Source organism: Zonotrichia leucophrys, chromosome 14, assembly GCF_028769735.1.
Source record: "Zonotrichia leucophrys gambelii isolate GWCS_2022_RI chromosome 14, RI_Zleu_2.0, whole genome shotgun sequence".
NCBI classification, from domain to species: Eukaryota; Metazoa; Chordata; class Aves; order Passeriformes; family Passerellidae; genus Zonotrichia; species Zonotrichia leucophrys.
The window spans coordinates 14618802-14638660 of NC_088184.1; positions in this window are offsets into that span (position 1 = coordinate 14618802).

A 19859-nucleotide genomic window follows, 5' to 3' on the forward strand; every position below is an offset into this window, starting at 1 on the left:
ACACGAGTCCCCAGATGAAAAAGAAAGGGTCAGAAAATTAGTGATTTAATTACTTTAGAGGAAATCTAAATTATCTGGAATGATAACGCTGGGAAGTTTTAATACTTCTGGAGGGGTTGGAATGTGGGTAATCCCAGCAGAAATTGGGATTTGGCAGGGATTTGAGCGGGGGACGGGAAGATTTTGGATATGGAGAGGGGAGGACACATCCCATGGAATGGATTTGGAGCTCGAAGGATCTCAGGGACTGAGGAGGAAAACTCAGGAGAAATGTTCTCCAAATCCTGCAGCCCTGGTGTCCCCCCCTCCAGCTGCTTCCCAACCCTTCATCCCAACTTTCCCTCCTCTCTTTAACCTCCAAGGAATGCCAGGACAGAGGGAATGGGGTGTCCTTGCTGGATTGGCACAAACAGGAACTCCCTGTGCTCGTCTGGATATAAAAATCATGGACAAACCCAAAAGGACGCTCCTGAAGATCCAGCTGATTTCTCCAGCAAAATGTCAGATTTTTTTCCCCCAGGATCGTGGGAAATCCTTGCTGCTGGAGGCACAAATGGAAGTTCACTGGGAGATTTGAAGGGAGGAACCGGAATGACCACCAGGATTTGGTGCAAGAGGAACCTGGAGCTGATTTCTCTCTCCTTGGCGTGTGATAAAGCAGCAAATCATCCCTTGGGATCCTGAGCTTCCCAAAGGCTCCAGGGTGGAAGTTTGGACCCACAGCCCAGATCCCTCATGGCCCCCAGCCCAAAATCTGGGAGATTCCCAGGCTGGGTGAGGTTGGGATCATCTCAGCCCGACGTCAGGTGCCACCTCTGAATTAAACCATCCCACCCCAAAGGTCTCCATTTATTCACAGACAGGGTCCAGCTCTGCTCCAAATCCAGAGGGATTTGTCCCTCCCAAAACATTCAATCCAAATTTCCAGAGCTGGAAAAAATCCAAGGGTATACAAAGAGATGTCCAAATCCTGACAAAACTCCAGCCCTGCAGCCACAATCAGCTTTCCTGACCCTAAATCCCTTTCCCAACATTTGAACCACAACTGCCTGAAAGCCACCAGCAAAAGGACCCTTTGGAAGTGACATCTGCTCCTTCCAAAGCTGGAAATGATCCTAAAAAGGGGTGAACTCCTTTGGGATCATCCCAATGGGGCACATCTTTTGGGACACGGAGTCACTGAAAAATAGCTGGAACTCAAACCCCAGCGAAGAGTTAACGTTTATCTTGCACCGGAGGAGCGGGGAGAAGCTGGAGCACCTCAGCTGCGCTCGGGGTGAAGCGAAACTCCCAAACTTTGCGTTAAATCGGGCGCGGCGGGGGCGGCAGAGCCTCCCTGGGGGCCGCAGAGCTGCGCAGGAGCGGTGGCAGCTCCACCAACTCGCGCTCATCAGCGGTGTCGCTCACTCTTGTCACCTCCACGGTTATTTTGGGACCTGTCACCGGGAACATTCTCCCACCACCACCACCAGCAGCAGCAGCAGCAAACGCTTCCCGCTCGCTGCTAATGGGGAGGCTGAGGCTCCAAGGAGAAGCTCTCCGAGCTCGCTGCCTTTTCCCAAAGCTCTGGAGGGAGGGGATGTGGGGCTGTGCAGCTCCCCAGGCTCACAGTGAGGGGGAGATGGGCAGCACCGGGATCTGGGAAAGTTCAATCCAGGTCTGGGATGCTGAAATTCCAACCCAGAAAGGCCCACATTGGAGGGGGGGGGTCATTCCAGGCTAACGGAAGGGGAGGACAGAGAGGGGGTGAGGGAAATCTCCCCTGTTCTGGGGTTGTCATCCTGGTCCTCAAGGCTTGGATGAACATTTTGGAGCTTCTGGGTTTTTGGAATGTTGTGGGAAATTGCAAAGCCCTAGGACAGGTCTGAAGAGACCCCTCAGATCCCTAATCCAGCCCCCAAAAAAGCCACAAGCTGAGGAGGAAAGGACTTCACCTGGATGAGCATCAAACAGATCCAAGGCTGAGGATCCACACTTTTCCCGTGTCCTCGTACCAGGACTATTCCCCTCCTTCCTCCTATTTTCCCCCTCTTTCCCCTTTTTTCTTTCTCTTTTCCCCTTCCTTTCCCCTATTTGCCCCTATTTTCCCCCTTTCTTTCCCCCTCTTTCCTGCTGTTTTTCCCTCTTTCCCTCTCTTTTCCCTTCTTTCTCTTTCTTTCCCCTTTTCCTCCTATTTTCCTTATTTTCCCTCTTTCCCTCTCTTCTCCCTTCTTTCTCTTTCTTTCCCCTTTTCCTCCTATTTTCCCTATTTTCCCTCTTTCCCTCTCTTTTCCCTTCTTTCTCTTTCTTTCCCCTTTTCCTCCTATTTTCCCCTATTTCCCTCTCTTTCCCCCTCTTTCCCCCTCTTTTCCCCTCTCTCTTCCCATTCCACCCTACCTGGGAAGGCTCTGCCTCCATCTCCCCTCAAAGCCCCCCCGTGTCCAGCCCATCTCTGTCCCACTCATGCTCCCGTCCCCACTTTGTCCCCACTTTGTCCCCACGTTTTGGCCACTCTTCCCCCACTCCTGGAGCTGGGAGAGGCTCCAGCCCAAGGAGGAGGCTCTGGGATGAGCTGTGTGTGGGGAGCAGCTCGGATTGAGTGGATGATGCTGGGAATGAGCCCCGGCCAAAGCCCTGGAAATCTGACAGGAGCTGCAGCACGGAGGGGAGGCAGCGATCAGTCAGCGGCAGGGCTGGAACTAATCAGTGTTTGCGGGAACTTTGGACCTGGGGAGCATCGGAGGAGAAATCCTGGGAATGTTTTCCTCAATATCCTGGGATATTGACAACTCAGAGTGGTATTTGCACAATTCTATTGGTATCTTCCCAAATTACATGGATATCTTCCCAAATTACATTGATATCTTCACAAATTACATTGATAGATTCACAAATTACATTGATGTATTCACAAATTACATTGATGTTTTCACAGATAATATTGATATCTTCCCAAATTACATTGATATCTTCCCAAATTACATTGATATATTCACAAATTACATTGATGTTTTCACAGATAATATTGATATCTTCCCAAATTACATTGATATATTCACAAATTACATTGGTGTTTTCACAGAATCTATTGATGTCTTCCCAAATTACACTGATATATTCACAAATTACATTGATATCTTCCCAAATTACATCGATGTTTTCACAGATTATATTGATATCTTCACAAATTACATTGATATATTCACAAATTACATTGATATCTTCCCAAATTACATTGATATATTCACAAATTACATTGATATCTTCCCAAATTACATTGATATATTCACAAATTACATTGATATATTCACAAGTTACACTGATGTTTTCACAATTCGATTGATATCTTCTCAAATTACACTGATGTTTTCACAGATTCTATTGATATCTTCTCAAATTACACTGATGTTTTCACAGATTCTATTGATGTATTCACAAATTACATTGATATCTCCCCAAATCTCACGGATATCTGCACAGCAGGGAAAAGGGCTGATGATTCCTTTGGTGGAAGGGATGTTTTCATGGAATCATGGATTATCCTGAGCTGGAAGGGATTGGAATCATGAAATCCAACTGCTGGCCCTGCCCAGGACACCCCAACAATCCCACCCTGTGCCTGAGAGCGTTGTCCAAAGGCTGCCGGAGCCTTGGGAATGTGACCATTCCCTGGAATCCTGTTCAGTGCCCCACCACAGAGCCTTTCCCTGATATCCAGGCTTTTCCTGATGCTTTATCCATGCAGGCTCCCCACATCCTCATCCCAGCTCCATGGCCCTGTGTGTGTGTCAGGATTTTGGGGATCACAAGGTTTGGATGCAGCAAGGATGGAGTGAGGTGTGTGTGGCCCACAGGAACTTCCCTGTGCCAGGATTTCTGTTCCATCTCTCTATTCCCTCCCATCCCATTTTCCACCCACACATTCCCTGGATAACCAGGAACAAACAGATCAGATCCCATTTTCAAATTTTCCTTCTCCCCAGCTTGAGCTGGAATGGGATTTTCTAGGGAAGAACACCCGATTTCACCACTCCACAAGCCAGCAAGTAAAAACCCCCAATAGCTGGCGAGAAATCTCCATCCTTTTGGAAATATTTCTGGGGAAGAGAATCCTTGGAGCCAAACCAGTGGCCCCATCTTGCCCCCAGACATCCCCAGACACCCCAGGCTGAGACAACAGGTGAAAAGCGAATTCACGGAGAATTTCTCCTTCCTCCAGTTTCCCTTTTCTTCCCCCTCCCGCCTTTTCCAGCGCAACACATGGTGGGGGTCATGTAACAACAAGAATTCCCAATGTCAGGCAAATAATTTTTCCATCTGTGGGGTGTTTTTTTCCTGCCCAGTTTATGTTTTTGAACGGAAGTGGCATCTGCGAGGTGCTGGCTGTAAATGATCCCTGCAGGAGCTCTGCTTCATGCCCAGCATCCCATTTTTGGCTGCTCCAGCTGTTGCTCTGGAGAGGGCAGGAATGGGTTCAGCTGACAGCTGCAGGCACTCCGAGAAAAGGAAAGTTGTTTTTTCCTGGTCTCCAGTTGTCTCTCCCTTCCCAGACGACCACAGAGAGGTTTTCCAACAGGCAGAGGTTAAAAATGATGAGGAATAAGCACAATTGTCCCCTTGGTTTAAATCCTGAGCCTTTTCCCAGCCTGGTTTACCTGGCTGGGAAATGTTCGGGACACTGAGCTGCTCTGGGTTGGGATAATTCCCATCAGGAATGGGATAAGGGAGAGCTGAGGGAAGAAAATCCTCCAGGTTCAGAGTTCGAAATGTTTCTGTGGAAACCAGCTCTGAGCAGCAATAATTAAGGAATTGGTGCTGTTTCCCTGGAAATGGAAACATTTCCATCACTGGAGAGCCCTTGTGGGAGCTGGGAAGGGGATGAGAGGATTGGAGCCCCTCTGCTCCAGAGCCAGGCTGGGAAAACTGGGATTATCCAGCCAGGAGAAGGCTCCATGGAGAGTTCAGAGCCTCTTTTCCAGAGCCTAAAGGGGCTCCAGGAGAGCTGGAGAGGTGTCCGGTTTTCGGCTGTTTGGAGGGCCTGGAAAGGCCCGGGGTGGCCTTGGGGCAGCCCGCGTATCAAAGGACGAGAAGAGGCTTCAGTTCTTCTTTCGGTTTTTATGTTTATTAATTGTTTATCTAAAAGATTTTCTCTCAGCCCGACAGAGCTCTGCTCAGCAGCCAGCCATGAGCACACTGTGCTGCCCTCCGGACAGTCACCTATCTTTATACCCATTGTTACGTGTACAATATTTATCATTTTTCCCCAATACCATTTATTCTTATTACTCGGTGCACTTTCAGTAATGACCAATCCCAAAGTGCCACCATCACCACAGAAGATGGAGGAGAAGAAGAAGAAGAAGAAGGACAGGACACGCCCCAATTCCTCCATCTTACTTCTCTAAACCCCCCTGTACAGAAATCCTAAACCCTGTGTCTCACCCTCTAATTAACCAATCCCTTCACCATTCACCCCGGTGAAACCCTCCTGTCCTCATACAGGTGTCGTCTCCTGTGTAGGATCAAAGTCCAGCCACCAGACACTTCTGGAACATTCCAGGACTCCCGAGCCCCCCAAGGGTGCTCTCGGTGGCACCTCAGGACTGAGGTGCTGAGATCTGACAGAGAGGGACCTGGGACAAGGGATGGAGGGAAAGGATGCAGGGAACGGCTCCCACTGCCAGAAGGGAGGGATGGATGGGATATTGAGCAGGAATTGTTCCCAGGGAGGGTGGAGAGGCCCTGGCACAGATTCCCAGAGCAGCTGTGGCTGCCCCTGGGTCTCTGGGAGTGTCCAAGGCCAGGCCCCTCCATTCCCCAGTCCCCATCCTGGGAATTCCCTCCAGGTGTGAAGGACCTGTCAGAGCTTTTGCCATTGACAAGTCTGAGAAATCCAAGGATTCAAGCTGTGCCAGGGGAGGATCAGGGTGGACAGCAGGAGGAATTTCTCCATGGAAAGGCTGGTCAGGCCTTGGAATTGCCCAGCGTAGTTTGGGGCTCCCATCCCTGGAGGTGCCCAAGGAGTTCCTGGGGCTCTGGGCTGGGGACAAGGTGGGGATCAGGCACCGCTTGGACTCCATGACCTTGGAGGCTTTTCCAACCTCAGGAATTTTGGGATCCTGGGATTCAAAACCTCTGGACAAGCGGGGTCATCAGCTGCCCCCCCATCCAGAGAAGGAGAGGCTCTGGCAGAGCCCCAGCCACACTTTGTGCTCCTAAAATCACCTTCACGGAGACAATTCCCAAGATTTGCACGGAAAACCTTCCTGCAGCCCACCAGCCGGACCCCGTGCCATGACCTCACCCAAGGGGAAGCTTCCACCCCTCCTGGATCAGCCACCTGCAGCAGGATCCCAGCCCGGAGCCCCGTGTGGGGACAGGAGGTGACACATCCCGCGTGCCACCGTCCCGTTACACAACGCCAGCCCTCGCCAGCGGCTCCTTCTCCTCCCAGGCTGGGTCTGATTCCTCCCGAAATGCCGTGAGGAGGTGGGAGAGCTCCTTCCATCGCTTCCCTGCCCACGCTCCTCCTGTGCCATCCCACGCACGTGGCAATCAAAGCGGGAATTCAGCTTCTCCCCCAGCCTGGCAGCGGGGAACGCTCAGCTCCGAGGTGTCCAGGGGCTCTCTCCTCCACGGGAATTCAGATGGGATCATTTGGGATCTGCACACAGGGGGATTATATCCCTACAACATCACCAGACTAAAAAAAAATATAAAAATCAAAGATATTTGTTTATTTTTTCCCAGCATTTATTTCTCCAGATCGTGGAAGGATCATTCCCTACCTGCTAAAATCCTGAGAAAATGGCAAAAAAAAATATTCCTCATCTCTCCCTGCTTAACTGGAAAAGCATTCCCAGCATCCTTCTTTTATTAAATGCTGTTTTTTTCCAATCCTACATTAAAAAAAAAAAAAAGGACTTTATTGGGTAAATATAATGCAACAACCATGTGTTGTTTCCCACTCCACGGCAAATGTTTCCACTTCCTGCCAGGATTGATTCCAGATCGAAAAGTGCTGCTTCATCCCAGGACTTTTCACACAATCTGTTCAACTCAGCCTACAAGCCGTGGAAAATTTCCTTTTCCATCCCATTTCCCTGATTTTTATCTCAATATTTGGGGGTCCAAAACTCAAAGATTCCTTCCAGATCAATGGTTTTTTTCCTCTGTGTTTCCTTTTCCTGGTTGCATATCCATGAAAAGAGAATTTCCTGATTGTGAAAAACAAAGGAGAAAGGGAATTTTGTGGAAAATTTATTCCAAATTGGCCAAGTGCTGGTGCTGACCCTGACTCACCTGAGAGTGAAAGAGGAAAACCAGAAAATCCTGGAGTGTGGACAGCTCAGAAAAGGCTTTTTCCTGTAAAGATATGGATTGATGGATCCTCTGGAGCAGCAGAAGGGATGAAATTTCCTCTGTCTGAAGAGAAAAACCTGAATTTCCCACATTATAATCCATTATGTTGGAGTAGATTCCATCAAGATCCAGGAAAATTTCCCTGTTGCTGATGGAAATCAGGCTGAACATCCAAACCCTCTTTGAAAAAGCAAATTTCCAACGACGTAGGATTGTGTTTTCCTTCAGGAAAGCTTCCAGAAAACCCCAAATTCCTCTGGATTTGCACAGATCTGACTGAGCCATCAGGAAGGAAATCCTGGGATGGTGAAATCAGGCTCCTTTCCTTGGGAATCTCTGCTTTGGGATGGCTTCTGATAAGGAAAACCTGCCAAGACTGAGATCTCAAAGCTCTCCCGTGCCTGATTTTCGTGTGGGAACATCCAGACCTAATTCCAGGTGAAAAAGAGGTGGGAAAAGAGCTGTTCCCAAAAGCTCCTTCCCAACCATCCATCACTGCCTCACCTGTCCCACCTTCCTGGAGCAGGAATTCCACCAGCATGGATGGATCACCTCAGCACCCACTGCATCCCTCCTGGATCCTCTCCCTGACTTCCAGCGCTGGCAAACTCCAGGCATGGAAATGAGATTGGGAAGAGCCAATTTAGGCTGGGAAAAGGGTGAGGATGCTGGGATTGGGGCATGGAATATCTGCCATCCGTGGAATATCTGCCATCCATGGAATATCTGCCATCCATGGAATATCTGCCATCCATGGAATAGCTGCCATCCATGGAATATCTGCCATCCATGGAATAGCTCCCATCCATGGAATATCTCCCATCCATGGAATAGCTCCCATCCATGGAATAGCTGCCATCCATGGAATATCAGCCATCCGTGGAATATCTGCCATCCATGGCATAGCTCCCATCCATGGAATAGCTCCCATCCATGGAATAGCTCCCATCCATGGAATATCTGCCATCCATGGAATATCTGCCATCCATGGCATAGCTCCCATCCATGGAATATCTGCCATCCATGGCATAGCTCCCATCCATGGAATATCTGCCATCCATGGAATATCTGCCATCCATGGAATAGCTCCCATCCATGGAATAGCTGCCATCCATGGAATATCTCCCATCCATGGAATAGCTCCCATCCATGGAATATCTCCCATCCCTGAAAGCCAGAGGGTTTTCCTCCAGCTCTTGGTCCTGTAGGGGATTTTCCACCCCATCCCTCACAGCTGGCCTGGGGGATCCCATTCCTGTGGATTCTCCTTCCTTGGCTTTTCCTTCCCACCACGTGTCCAACCAAACCTGCTCTGATCCATGATGTAATCTCCAATCCATTCCCATCTTTTTGTCCCTTTTAGCACAGACAAATGTCCCACCTCCTCCATCCAAAGTGTTGGGACACAACTTCCTCCAGACTGGGAAAATCTTGGCCTCCAGATCCCAATACAATGATTTTTTAATTTTTTTTCCCTGTTGTTTCAAGCTGTTGATTTCTCGAGGGCTCCACATCTCCTCAGCATTCCCAAACATCCGATGATTTTATTCCAGTTGCCTGGTTATCCACAGCCAGGCTGCTTTTCCACTCACCCAAACCTCCTTCGGTTATGAAACACAAAAACCATGGAATGCTGGATGTTTATTTGATCTCTTCTCCCCAGAGAAGGAGTTTAATAATTTAACAGCAAATCTGAAACTGCTCCATGAGGAACAATTTGCTTTAGGGGGGAAAAAATGAGAGGATTTTTTTTCCCTCCTTCTCCCACATTCCCAAATAAAGGTCTGGTTTGCTTTGGATCATGTTCACTCTCCGAAGACTTCGTTTTCCTATTAAAATCTTTATTTCACTCCAGATTATTCTACCATTCCTTTGTCTCTCTGCCTTTGGAATGCAGCTGTCACCATGGCTTTTAGGATCCTTCTTCCCATTGGTTCCTGGGAATGCTTTATATCCCCTTGGAACGAGCCCATAAAGGAATTCAGGTGCTTTTGAACCTGCCAAGTGCAGCTCATCAAGGGATGCATGGAAAGGAAGGGCAGGAAGCAACAGATTTGGGGTCACGATTTATTTACTGAGAGCATTTTTTGGGAGTTTATTGCTTGTTTGGGCTCCTCAGGAATTGTTTTTCCACCTGGAACAGCACCTCCATGCTTGGAGTGTCCCAAAATGAGGGATCTGTGTGCCCCTGTGCATCCAGAATATTCCTGCATCCCTTCCGTGGACAGCCGGGATCCGTAAATCACATTTGGAGCGTCAAAGCCCTTCTACACAATTCCCAAAAATGTTTGAAGTTCAACAACCTCTGAAATCACCAAGATTTTCCCAAGATCTGCTCCCAAAGGATCTGTAAAACCTGGAATCTCAATGGCAGAGCCATACAAGGAAAAATCCCAATCCCTGCACATCCACACTCTGCTTTTCCTCAGGATCCTCAGCCCAGCCTAAAACATTTGATCCATTTTGTTCCCAAATGTTTCCTTCCTCCTTGAGGACACCCCCAGGAAAAAAAATCAGGAGTAAATCATCAAATCACAGCTTTTCCAACTGCAAACTGCTCCATAAGATTCAGTTCCCAAATGGAAACTCTGCTTTATTTTATTTTTAAAATATAATAATTATTTATATAATAATTATAGATATAATATATCTTTAGGGTTTTTTTTTAATTTGCTGCTTTTTAAAAATATTTCTCATGGGTTTCAGTAATTTTTAATGTGTGGCACATAAAAATATGAAGCTGGGGATGCTGTTCTGATAATTCCTTGGAAAACACTCTCCAGATGTGTTGTTGTTTTCCGCAGGGGGAATGCATTGTGTGTGTCTGGAAAAAAAAAAAAGGGGAAAACAGGGATTTTTTCCCTAAATTTGGCTTTTGGTTTGAAGTAAAGGAAGATGAGCCACACTTTGGGGCTGGAGATGAAAACCAGCACACCCAAAACTTCCAGAACATAATGAGGATCCAGGAGAGGTTGTCTGAGGAAGGAAAAGAGGGAGAGTAAAAAAGCAGGGAAAAATCCCACCCAAGCTTAGGAATCAGGAGCAGAAATAGGAGCCTTGTTCCCTTTAAGCTCAGCTAATCTGAGTCAAAACCTGCAAGAATCAAGTTAAGCTGAGCTCAAACTGCTGTTCCTGCCCGCTCGGATGCACTCACACGAATTTCCCAAGATCTTAGTGGCTCCTGCTTTGTTGGGAATCACATTTGCTTTGTTGGGAATCACAAATCCCACTCCCAGAAGGGCTGGGACTGTTTGGATTTTCCAATAATTGGGCTTTCACCCCCTGAGTGTTTCCAAAGCATTATCCAATAATCCTTGAGGGAGGTGGGAAAAGTTGGGATTGTCATTCCTGTTTTACAGAGCACGGAGAAGCCAGGATAGGGGGGATCCCTGCCTTGCCCAAGGACAGGGCAGGATGGGATTAATCCTAAAAATCTGTAGGCTCATGACCCGGGATCCACTCCCCTTAGGATGGGAATGAAGGGAAAGACAGGACAGAGGGAGGGAAGAGCAGGAATTCTGCACCACAACGAGTCGCTCCAGGGAATTTTTGGCACCAAAAGGATGCGCCAGGAAGCTCAGTGGTGTCAGCCCAATCCTGTCCTGCAGGATGCTGATGTTGGGATGGGAGGAAGGAGTTTTCCCAAGGTTCTCTCTGCCCCAGCTCCTTCGGACAAAGCCAAGCTGAATTCCAAGAGGGAATGAGCAGCAGGTCCGCGCTAACGGAGCTCTCCGGACAGAGATGGATGAGGGAGCGCTGACCCCGGCGGCCCCGCTGGCGGGGGAGCAGGGACAAACAGCTGGGAGCTGCAATTCCCTCCCCCGGAACAGCTGGATCTGAGGGAGGACATCTGTCTGCACTCTGGGTGGTTTGGGAGGAACAACAAGCGCGGAGCGAGCCGGGATCCACAGGATCCGCCACTGGGATGGGGATGGACTGGGCCTCCCACGGAGCAGAGGTGGCAGGAAGAGCCCTGTTAGGGGGTCGTGCACTCCAGACCCTCCTCAGTGTCCCGGGATTGCACGTGAACCACCAAAATTCCATAAATCCAACAGCACACGTGGAGACTCCTCACCCTACCGGGGCCAAAGAGCCAAACAGGTGGAGGGAAAGTGGGAAATCTCTCCAAACTTTTTCCATGGCTGCTAGTCCTGGCTTAGCAAAGCTGCTGGAAGATTCTGCAGCTTCAAGAGGGATTTTTTCCCCCATGGATGTGCCAATCCCACATCTCACGGCTGTGCCCGGAGCCTCATGGGTGATGCAAAAGCACCCGAGGATCCCAATTCCAGGAGTTTTCCAGTTCCTCCCTGGCTTCCAGGCAGTGTGTGGAGCTTCACCTGGGGCAGCAGGTGAAGCTCCACACACTGCCCAGCCTCTCCATTCCAGATTTTGGGAAGGTCACAGCCACTACTGCTGAGCTTTCCCTGCTCCAGAGCTGCTTCCCGACTTCCCAGAGCAAGATCCCAATGCAGCACTCCTCAAAAATCCCTCTAAAGGCCAGAAAATCCAATTGGTGCTTCCTCAGGGAGGAAAATGAAGGCAGAGTTTTTGCACCTCCTGAGACATCAAAGCCTCAGAAGGGCAAGAAATCCATGTAGGAAACCAAGGTCTGGAGCTCAGGGTTGTTTCTTACCAAGCTTATAGGAAATTCCCTTGGGACATCCTTCTCCACACGAGCAGGAATGTTGGTTAAGGATTAAGCCCGGCTCTGTTTCCTCAGAATTTTACTGTCTGGAGCAGTATTTGCATGGAATTGGTGTGCTCACCCTGAGAGGAACCAAACATTCCCTGTTGGAGGCACCTTCACCTCAATCCCAGGTGACAGCATGTGGATGACAAACCTTATTCCGGCCAGATTCCAAAGCCAGGAGCAGCTGGACAGAGGAGTGTCCTACCAGCTCCACCACCCTTTCCAAACTGGCACCAGAGCCCACCAGGAATTCAGGGTAGGAATTTATCGACTACAAATCCATGTAAAGCTGAGCTGGCCATGAGTCAGGACCAGTGGACACCACACCAAGCAGCTCCCAAAATCTGGAATTCCTTCTCCTGACTTTGGCTGGAAGTTCATCCCAGTTCACAGCAGTTGTGTTTTCCCTTTGTTCTGCTTCCCTGCGCACGAGCCCGTGGCCTAGAGGGAGAAATGCTGCTTGAATATGCAGGAAAGCTGGGCTAGATTCCCGTTCCTTTGCTCCTCCAACTCCTTTAAAAGGAAAAGGAGCGGGGTTTTCCAGGCACAGGGGTGCCACATCCACGGATCTCGTTGGGAACCCGCTCTCCAAGCCTCATTCCCTTTTGTCTCCTGCTCCAGGAGCGGGGCCGGGGGTGCTGCCAGACCGTGGAATGCAGAGCTCACCCCTTGAAAAGTCTTTCAGGAATTCCAACTTTGCACAGGCGTTTGGAGCCGGCCCAGCTGCCAATTCCACATGAGACAAGCCGGAGATAAAGGGATGTTTGTGATCCTCCAGGTGCTGGAAAAGGGAGGAACCGTTCAGGTGAGGAGTTGGTTGAGTTTACCTGCTGGGGGTGATTGAACTGCAGGGTTCACCCACAGCTGCCCACACTTTTTGCAGCGCCACTTCTGCCCTGCTCAACACTGCAATTACCTTGATTCCCTTCCCTTTCCTGGTGTTCCCAGCTTTGGGAAGCCTGGAGAGTTTTGCCAGGTTTCCCATCACTAATAGGAGTGGGAAATGGTTCTGCAACTGGGAATTTGGGCTTCTTGTCACTGTCAGGGGGAGGAAATAGCCAAAAAAAAAAAAGAAATAATGGTTTGGCTTGAGAAATCCCACAGCAGAACCCTGGGATGTGACTGGATCATTCTGAAGGAAGGAGTGGCCCTCCCTGGTGACCCTCCTGGGCCTGGAGCACTCAGAGGAGAACTTCAAGCAGGTAGATCTCACCTGGCGTGGGGATTTCATGGCAAACCCATCTCCAGGGCCACAAGTTGGCTGTGTGGGGGGAATCTTTCTGAAGTGGGATTTGCTGGCAGGGAAAGGCTCAGCCCCAAACTGCTGGAGCCCTCAGGCTTCACTTAACCCCTGCCTGGCCCCCTCAGCCTGAGCCCACGCTAAGCCCGGCTTTGATACAGCCCCCGACAGCTCAGGGGGCATCAAATAAACCCCAGAGCCCCAGGGGCTCACCCTGCCCCCTCTGCCAGAGCCCATGGGGAACGTGGGGCTCATGGAACATGTGGAGCGTGTGGAGACCATGGAGAACATGGAGAACATGGAGCACATGGAGAACATGGAGTCCATGGACCACATGGAACATGTGGAGCATGTGGAGACCATGGAGCACATGGAGCATATGGAACACATGGACAACATGGAGAATATGGAACCCATGGAGCCCATGGAACATGTGGAGCGTGTGGAGACCATGGAGAACATGGAGAACAATGGAGCACATGGAGAACATGGAGAACATGGAGAACATGGAGCACATGGAACATGTGGTGTGTGTGGAGGCCATGGAGCATGTGGAGCATATGGAACACATGGAGAACATGTGTTCCATAGTCCATGGAGCACATGGAGAACATGGAGTTGATGGAGCCCATGGAACACATGGAGCACATGGAGAACATGGAGAACATGGAGCACATGGAACACATGGAACATGTGGAGCATGTGGAGCCCATGGAGAACATGGAACACACAGAGACTGTGGAGTCCATGGAGCACATGGAACACATGGAGCCCATGGAGAACATGGAGCCCATCAAGCCCATGGAACATGGAAGATCTGCCATGGACAGATGCTGGGACAGGGAAATTCCCAACATCCCAAGAAGTGTCTGCCATGGACAGATGTTGGGACTGAGCATTGCTCTGCCCTTTGTGTGTATCCTACAATGTCCACTGGCTGCTGCTGGCACTGATTTTTGGGATATTTGCAGGTTTGGGATCAAACATCACCCTGCCCTTTCTGAGCATCTTGCAAGGTTCATTCCCTGCTGCTGGTTCCCAGTTGGAGGAGATTTGCAGGAACCGAGTGCAGCAGGAGCAGATGGACACAGTGAATCCAGTTCAAAACGTTTATGGAACCACGACCTCAGTTAACCACACGTGGCTTCCTCTGAGCTGACACCTCCTGATGGTGCAAATTTCCTGCAACTGGGCAGGCAAGAGATGGGGAACACTATCAGAAAACCAAAAAATCCTGGAATGGTTTGAGCTGGGAGGAAATTTTAATGGTCATCTAAGTTTCAACCCTCCACCATGGGCAGGTGGAGGGCTCCTCCTTCCACTATCCCAGGTTGCTCCAAGCCCCATCCAACCTGGCCTTGGGCACTTCCAGGGATGGAGCAGCCACAGCTGCTCTGGAAATCTGTTCCAGGTTCTCCCCAGCCTCTGAGGAAAGGCCTCAGGTGTCCCCTGGTGGGGCAGATGTCACTCCTGCTGTAAGGGGACACTGATCCAGCCATGGCCACGCTCTGGAGGGTGGCACTGACACCCTGGACAAGCCGTGGAGCCTGCAAGGCTTGGGTCTCTCTCCTTGTCCTAATCCACGCTGGATCAGCTGATTTCATTTCTAATTTCCTCACACATGTGCTACAGCACAGCTGTGGAACATGAGCCGAGTCTGCAGAGGAAATCCTGAGATTTACACAGGCCCCAGTGGATTATAAAAACCTGGAAACTGGACAGATAACACTCATGGAACAGACTCGGAACATGCTGGGGAGAAAAAAACCTCACAATAGATTAAAACCTGCTGTTCCCTGCTAAATGTAAAAGTGTCTTTTCCAACACTTTGAACTACTGTGGTGAAACTTTGTAGGTAGCTGTCGTTTCAAAGGTGCAATCTTCAGGAGGATTATTTTCCTTTTTTTTTTTTTAATGGATTTGTGAAAGCTGCCATAAAAGAGTCCTTAAAAGGCCTTGACCTGGAGGCCTGCGAGCCTTTAGCCTGGCGAGGCTCAGCCCTAAACCCTGTGCAGCTTCCAGAGCTTCTGAGAACTTCCAAAAGCCGAGCTGGCTGCTGATGTTACAGCCCAAGGTGGTGGGAGGAAGAAGTAAACAGTTCCTGTTGGGAGATGCTGCGTTTTCCATCCCTCCGGAGCCAGTTGGACACTCCGAGGGTTTCTGACAGGGGGACAGGGCTGTTTTCCCAGCTTTTCCCTGCCTATGGAAAGGCAGCTGGAAGGGGAATTATCCTGGAGAAAAGGAGGCTCAGGGGGGACCTTCTGGCTTTGCAATACTCCTGACAGGAGGGGGCAGATGGGGCGGTTGGGCTCTGCTCCCAGGGAACAGGGACAGGAGGAGAGGAAAAAGCCCAAAGCTGCATCAGGGCAGGGTCAGGTTGGACATCAGGAGGAATTTCTTCATGGAAAGGGTGCTCAGGCATTGGAGCTGCCCAGGGAGCTTTGGAATCCCCATCTCTGGAGGTGTCCAAGGAATTCCTGGAGGTGGCACTGAGTGCTCCGGGCTGGGGACAGGGTGGGGATCAGGCACAGCTTGGACTGAATCATCCTGGAGATTTTTTTCCCAGCCTCAGCGATTCCATGATTTTATGATTTTGAATAAATTCAGCCAACGATCTCAGGGATGCTGCTGTCCTGGAGAGACATTTTCCTATTCCCCATCTCAGCAGGATGGATTTTTTTTTCCACCCGTTTTCCAGTGGGCTGCTGGCTCAGAGCTGCCATTTTTGTGCTCCTGCAGGTCTCCAGCTGCACCAGTGGGATCAAAACAAAGCCCAAGGTCAGACTGGCTTTTCTTGAGCTGTCAAATGGATTTATTGCCTTTCCCAGGATCAATGACTTCAGAATTTGGGCTGCCAAGCTGCGCTGGGTCACGTCCATCCAGGGCCACAATCTCTTGTTTTGAGGCCTCTTCCTCCCCCAAGAATTGTGGGAATCTCACTCCCATTTTATCCTGAGCATCAAAAGAATTTCGAGGAGGGGTCAGATGAAAGTTTGGGGGGTTTCCTCCCTCATTTCTGTGAAGAACAAACCAGGCTGGTTTGGGGTTTGTGAAAGCAAAATCAGCTTGAGCTGGATCTCAGATCTATTTTATCTCAGTCCCTAATCTTTCATTTGAATTTAGGGTTTCCAAACCAAAACCCAGGGAAGACTTTGTGAAAAAACCAACCTGAACTCCAACCTCCTCCACACATTCCAGGCGGTTGCTGAGAGGAATTCTCCTCCAAGTTCATCTGGATCAAACTGTGACAAGGAAAAACCTTGGCCAGCACCCACCTCCCCCAAAAAGGATCAAATCCCACTCCAAGAGGGGCAGGAAGAGAAACAGGGAAAGGCACACAAGGCCTGGCTTGGTGTCTGTGCCACCAAAATGCTCCAAACTGGAGCTGTTCCAATGAAAAACACCAAGTCCAGGCATCTCCTGACCTTCAGCACGGTTTGAGACACTCAAAAAGTTGCAATATCCTGGGACAAGAGAGAGGAGAAGCTGCTGAGATTTCCCTGGAATGCTGGAGTTGTTGGAGCAGCCAAGAGAACAGAGTGGTTGGAGAAGTTGGCCCTGTCCACCCCTTTTCCATGACCTTCTCCACCCCTTTTCCATGGCCTTCTCCACCCCTTTTCCATGGCCTTCTCCACCATTTTTCCATGGCCTTTTCCACCATTTTTCCATGCCCACTCTGGGCACATTCCAGGTGACACCAGGAGATGGAGAAGGTTTGAAGATGCCTCATGTTGGTTTTTTTGAAGGACTTTGTAATGTTGTTCTCAAAAAGGGCATCACTTCTGTCCCAGGTGAGTTCAATTTTAGGATTTTCATTTGGGATGTGGAGGAAGTCGGGCAGTGCACAAGGCTCAGGTTTAAACGTCTTCCAGCGTTTGGATTTTGAACCTTTAATATCCAGAAAGAATCAGGTCTTGGCAGATGGTCAGTGACACAAAGGAGGAACTCAGTCCCCGCAGGTCAATTTTTCCACCAGTAACATGATCCCACACTAAAAAAAAAAAAGTAATTTCCATCCTCTCCCCCCGGAATCTGTGTGTCTCCTCTTGGATCCAACTCTTTACAAAAATCGCTTCCCATTTGAAAAATTGATTTCCTCAATCCTAAATCTGCATTAAGTCCCTCATACTGTGTTTTCCGAATTACCCATTCTGCTTCTCGCGTCAAAAGTCGTCCCCCGAGGGGTTTGTGACATAAACTGTTGCTTTTGACCCAGAACTGGAGCTTCCTGGGGTGTTTTTATTTGCAGTTCTCCCACTCCAGGAACTAAAAAGTAGCCAAATGAAAACCTGCCCGTTTTATGCAGCCACGACATGTTCGCACAAATCATCTTTTTATTTTTTGCTGTAATTTTTAGTATTTATTTGCTCTGTGTCATTCAAATTAAATGGGAAATAGAATGAATTAAGCAGAATTTGTGGTGATGCCTTTATAATTTAATTTTGTGTTTCAAAACTTTGCGGTGACTAGTCCAGAGCAGGGATCCTGTGACGGCCTCAAGGACAAAATTAGGGTGGAGTTGGACATTTATTGAAGTCCACAGGGAGGGATTTTCACACTCACAGCATCCCTTGAGTTGCATCTTCCAGACATTTCCAGCCCTTGGACTTCTCTACCACTTTTCCATGGCCTTGTCCATCATTTTTCCATGGCCCTGTCCACCTCTTTTTCGTGGCCTTCTCCACCATTTTTCCATGGCCTTGTCCATCACTTTTCCATGGCCTTGTCCATCCCTTTTCCATGGCCTTGTCCACCACTTTTCCATGGCCTTGTCCACCACTTTTCCATGGCCTTGTCCATCACTTTTCCATGGCCTTGTCCACCCCTTTTCCATGGCCTTGTCCACCCCTTTTCCATGGCCTTGTCCACCCCTTTTCCATGGCCTTGTCCACCCCTTTTCCATGGCCTTCTCCACCATTTTTCCATGGCCTTGTCCACCCCTTTTCCATGGCCTTGTCCACCCCTTTTCCATGACCTTCTCCACCACTTTTCCATGGCCTTGTCCATCCCTTTTCCATGGCCTTGTCCATCCCTTTTCCATCACCTTCTCCACCATTTTTCCATGCCCACTCTGGGCACATTCCAGGTGACTCCAGGCTGTGGATTGTCCCCCAGGATCCACATTTTTGCAGGCACAGAATCAGAATTCCCAAATCTGCCCCAGACCCCACGTCCAGCAAAGGGGACAGTCCCCAGCTCAGGCACTACACTTCCACACGGATCCAAGCAGGATCATTTTCCCTCTGGAAAACCAAAGGCCCAGACTTGGGGATTTTATTGGAGCGTAAACTTGGACAATTAAACCCTTCAGGGAGGAGATTTCTCGAGGCAGTTTTGTCAAGTGACTTTTTCCAGCCGAGCATGGGCCCCAAAATAACGAGAGCCCGAACACAGAGCCGCTGTTTGCCGGTCGGGAGCGCAGTCCCGGGAATGTCAACCGGGAGCCTGGTGAGTTTTCCTCCTTAATGAGGTGTGAAAAGTCAACGGAGCCGCGTGGTTCTCGCAGGGGAGCCGTGGGGAGGCTGTTCCAGAGCCAGCCCCTTCCACCCTGCCCTGCTCCAAACCCCACAATCGCCCTTTGACAGCCACGGATCCAGCCCTGCTTCCCTTCTCCAGGGGCCAAACTGGGAGCCTGGAAATCCTGGAAATCCCTGGAGAGCCCAGCAGCACCTGGCTCCATCCCTTCCTCCAAAGGTTTCTCTGCTGAGGGGATTCAACCACTGAAATTTGGCTGTTTTTGGGTGTATTTCACCCCAAATTTTGGAGGTATTTCAGTGCCTCTCTGCAGGCACTCAATTTTTGTTCCCCCGATCCAACTGGGATTGGATTTTGTTCTGATTTTGTTCTCCTGATCCAACCAGGAGCATCCTGGTCATGGACAGGAGCAACACTAAGACCAAGGCACTGGGTTATTCCTTATTTCTGGGTTCCCAAAGAGCTGAAATCCTAATTAAATGCCAAAATTAGGGCTCTGTGGGCTGTGCTCCCCATGGGAAGTGGCTCTGGAAATCCTGGAACGCAGAGAGCCTGACAGCACCTTGCTGCATCCATTCCTCCCAAGGGTTTCTGTGCTGAGGGGATTCGTCCAATGAAATTTGGCTGATTTGGGGTGTTTTTCAGTGCCTCTCTGCAGGGTGGATTTTGTCCTGCCAGGCTCCTGATCCAGCTGGAATTATCCCGGTCCTGCAACAATTTATGAGACTGAGGCACTGGGTTATTCCTTATTTCTGGGTTCCCAATGAGCTGAAATCCTAATTCAATACCAAAATTAGGGCTGTGGGCTGTGGTCCCCATTGGAAGTCACCCAGCACTTTTTGCCATCACCTCCAGGGCTGAAGCCACCAGAGAAAATAATTTTCCTGGTGCTTATAGAAGAAAATTCCAGGTTAAATTCAGCTGCACATTTCTAATATATCCCACTACTCTGAGATGAACTCCTCAGGCTATCCCGGGATACTTCCCCAGCCCAGGAGAAGCTGAGGGAATCTCCCCAAGGAAGAGAAGCATCCAGAAACATCTCTGGGAATGGGATGTGGGATCCAGGGAAGCAGGGACAGGTTGCCTCCGAGCCGCTCCTGGCACATGTTC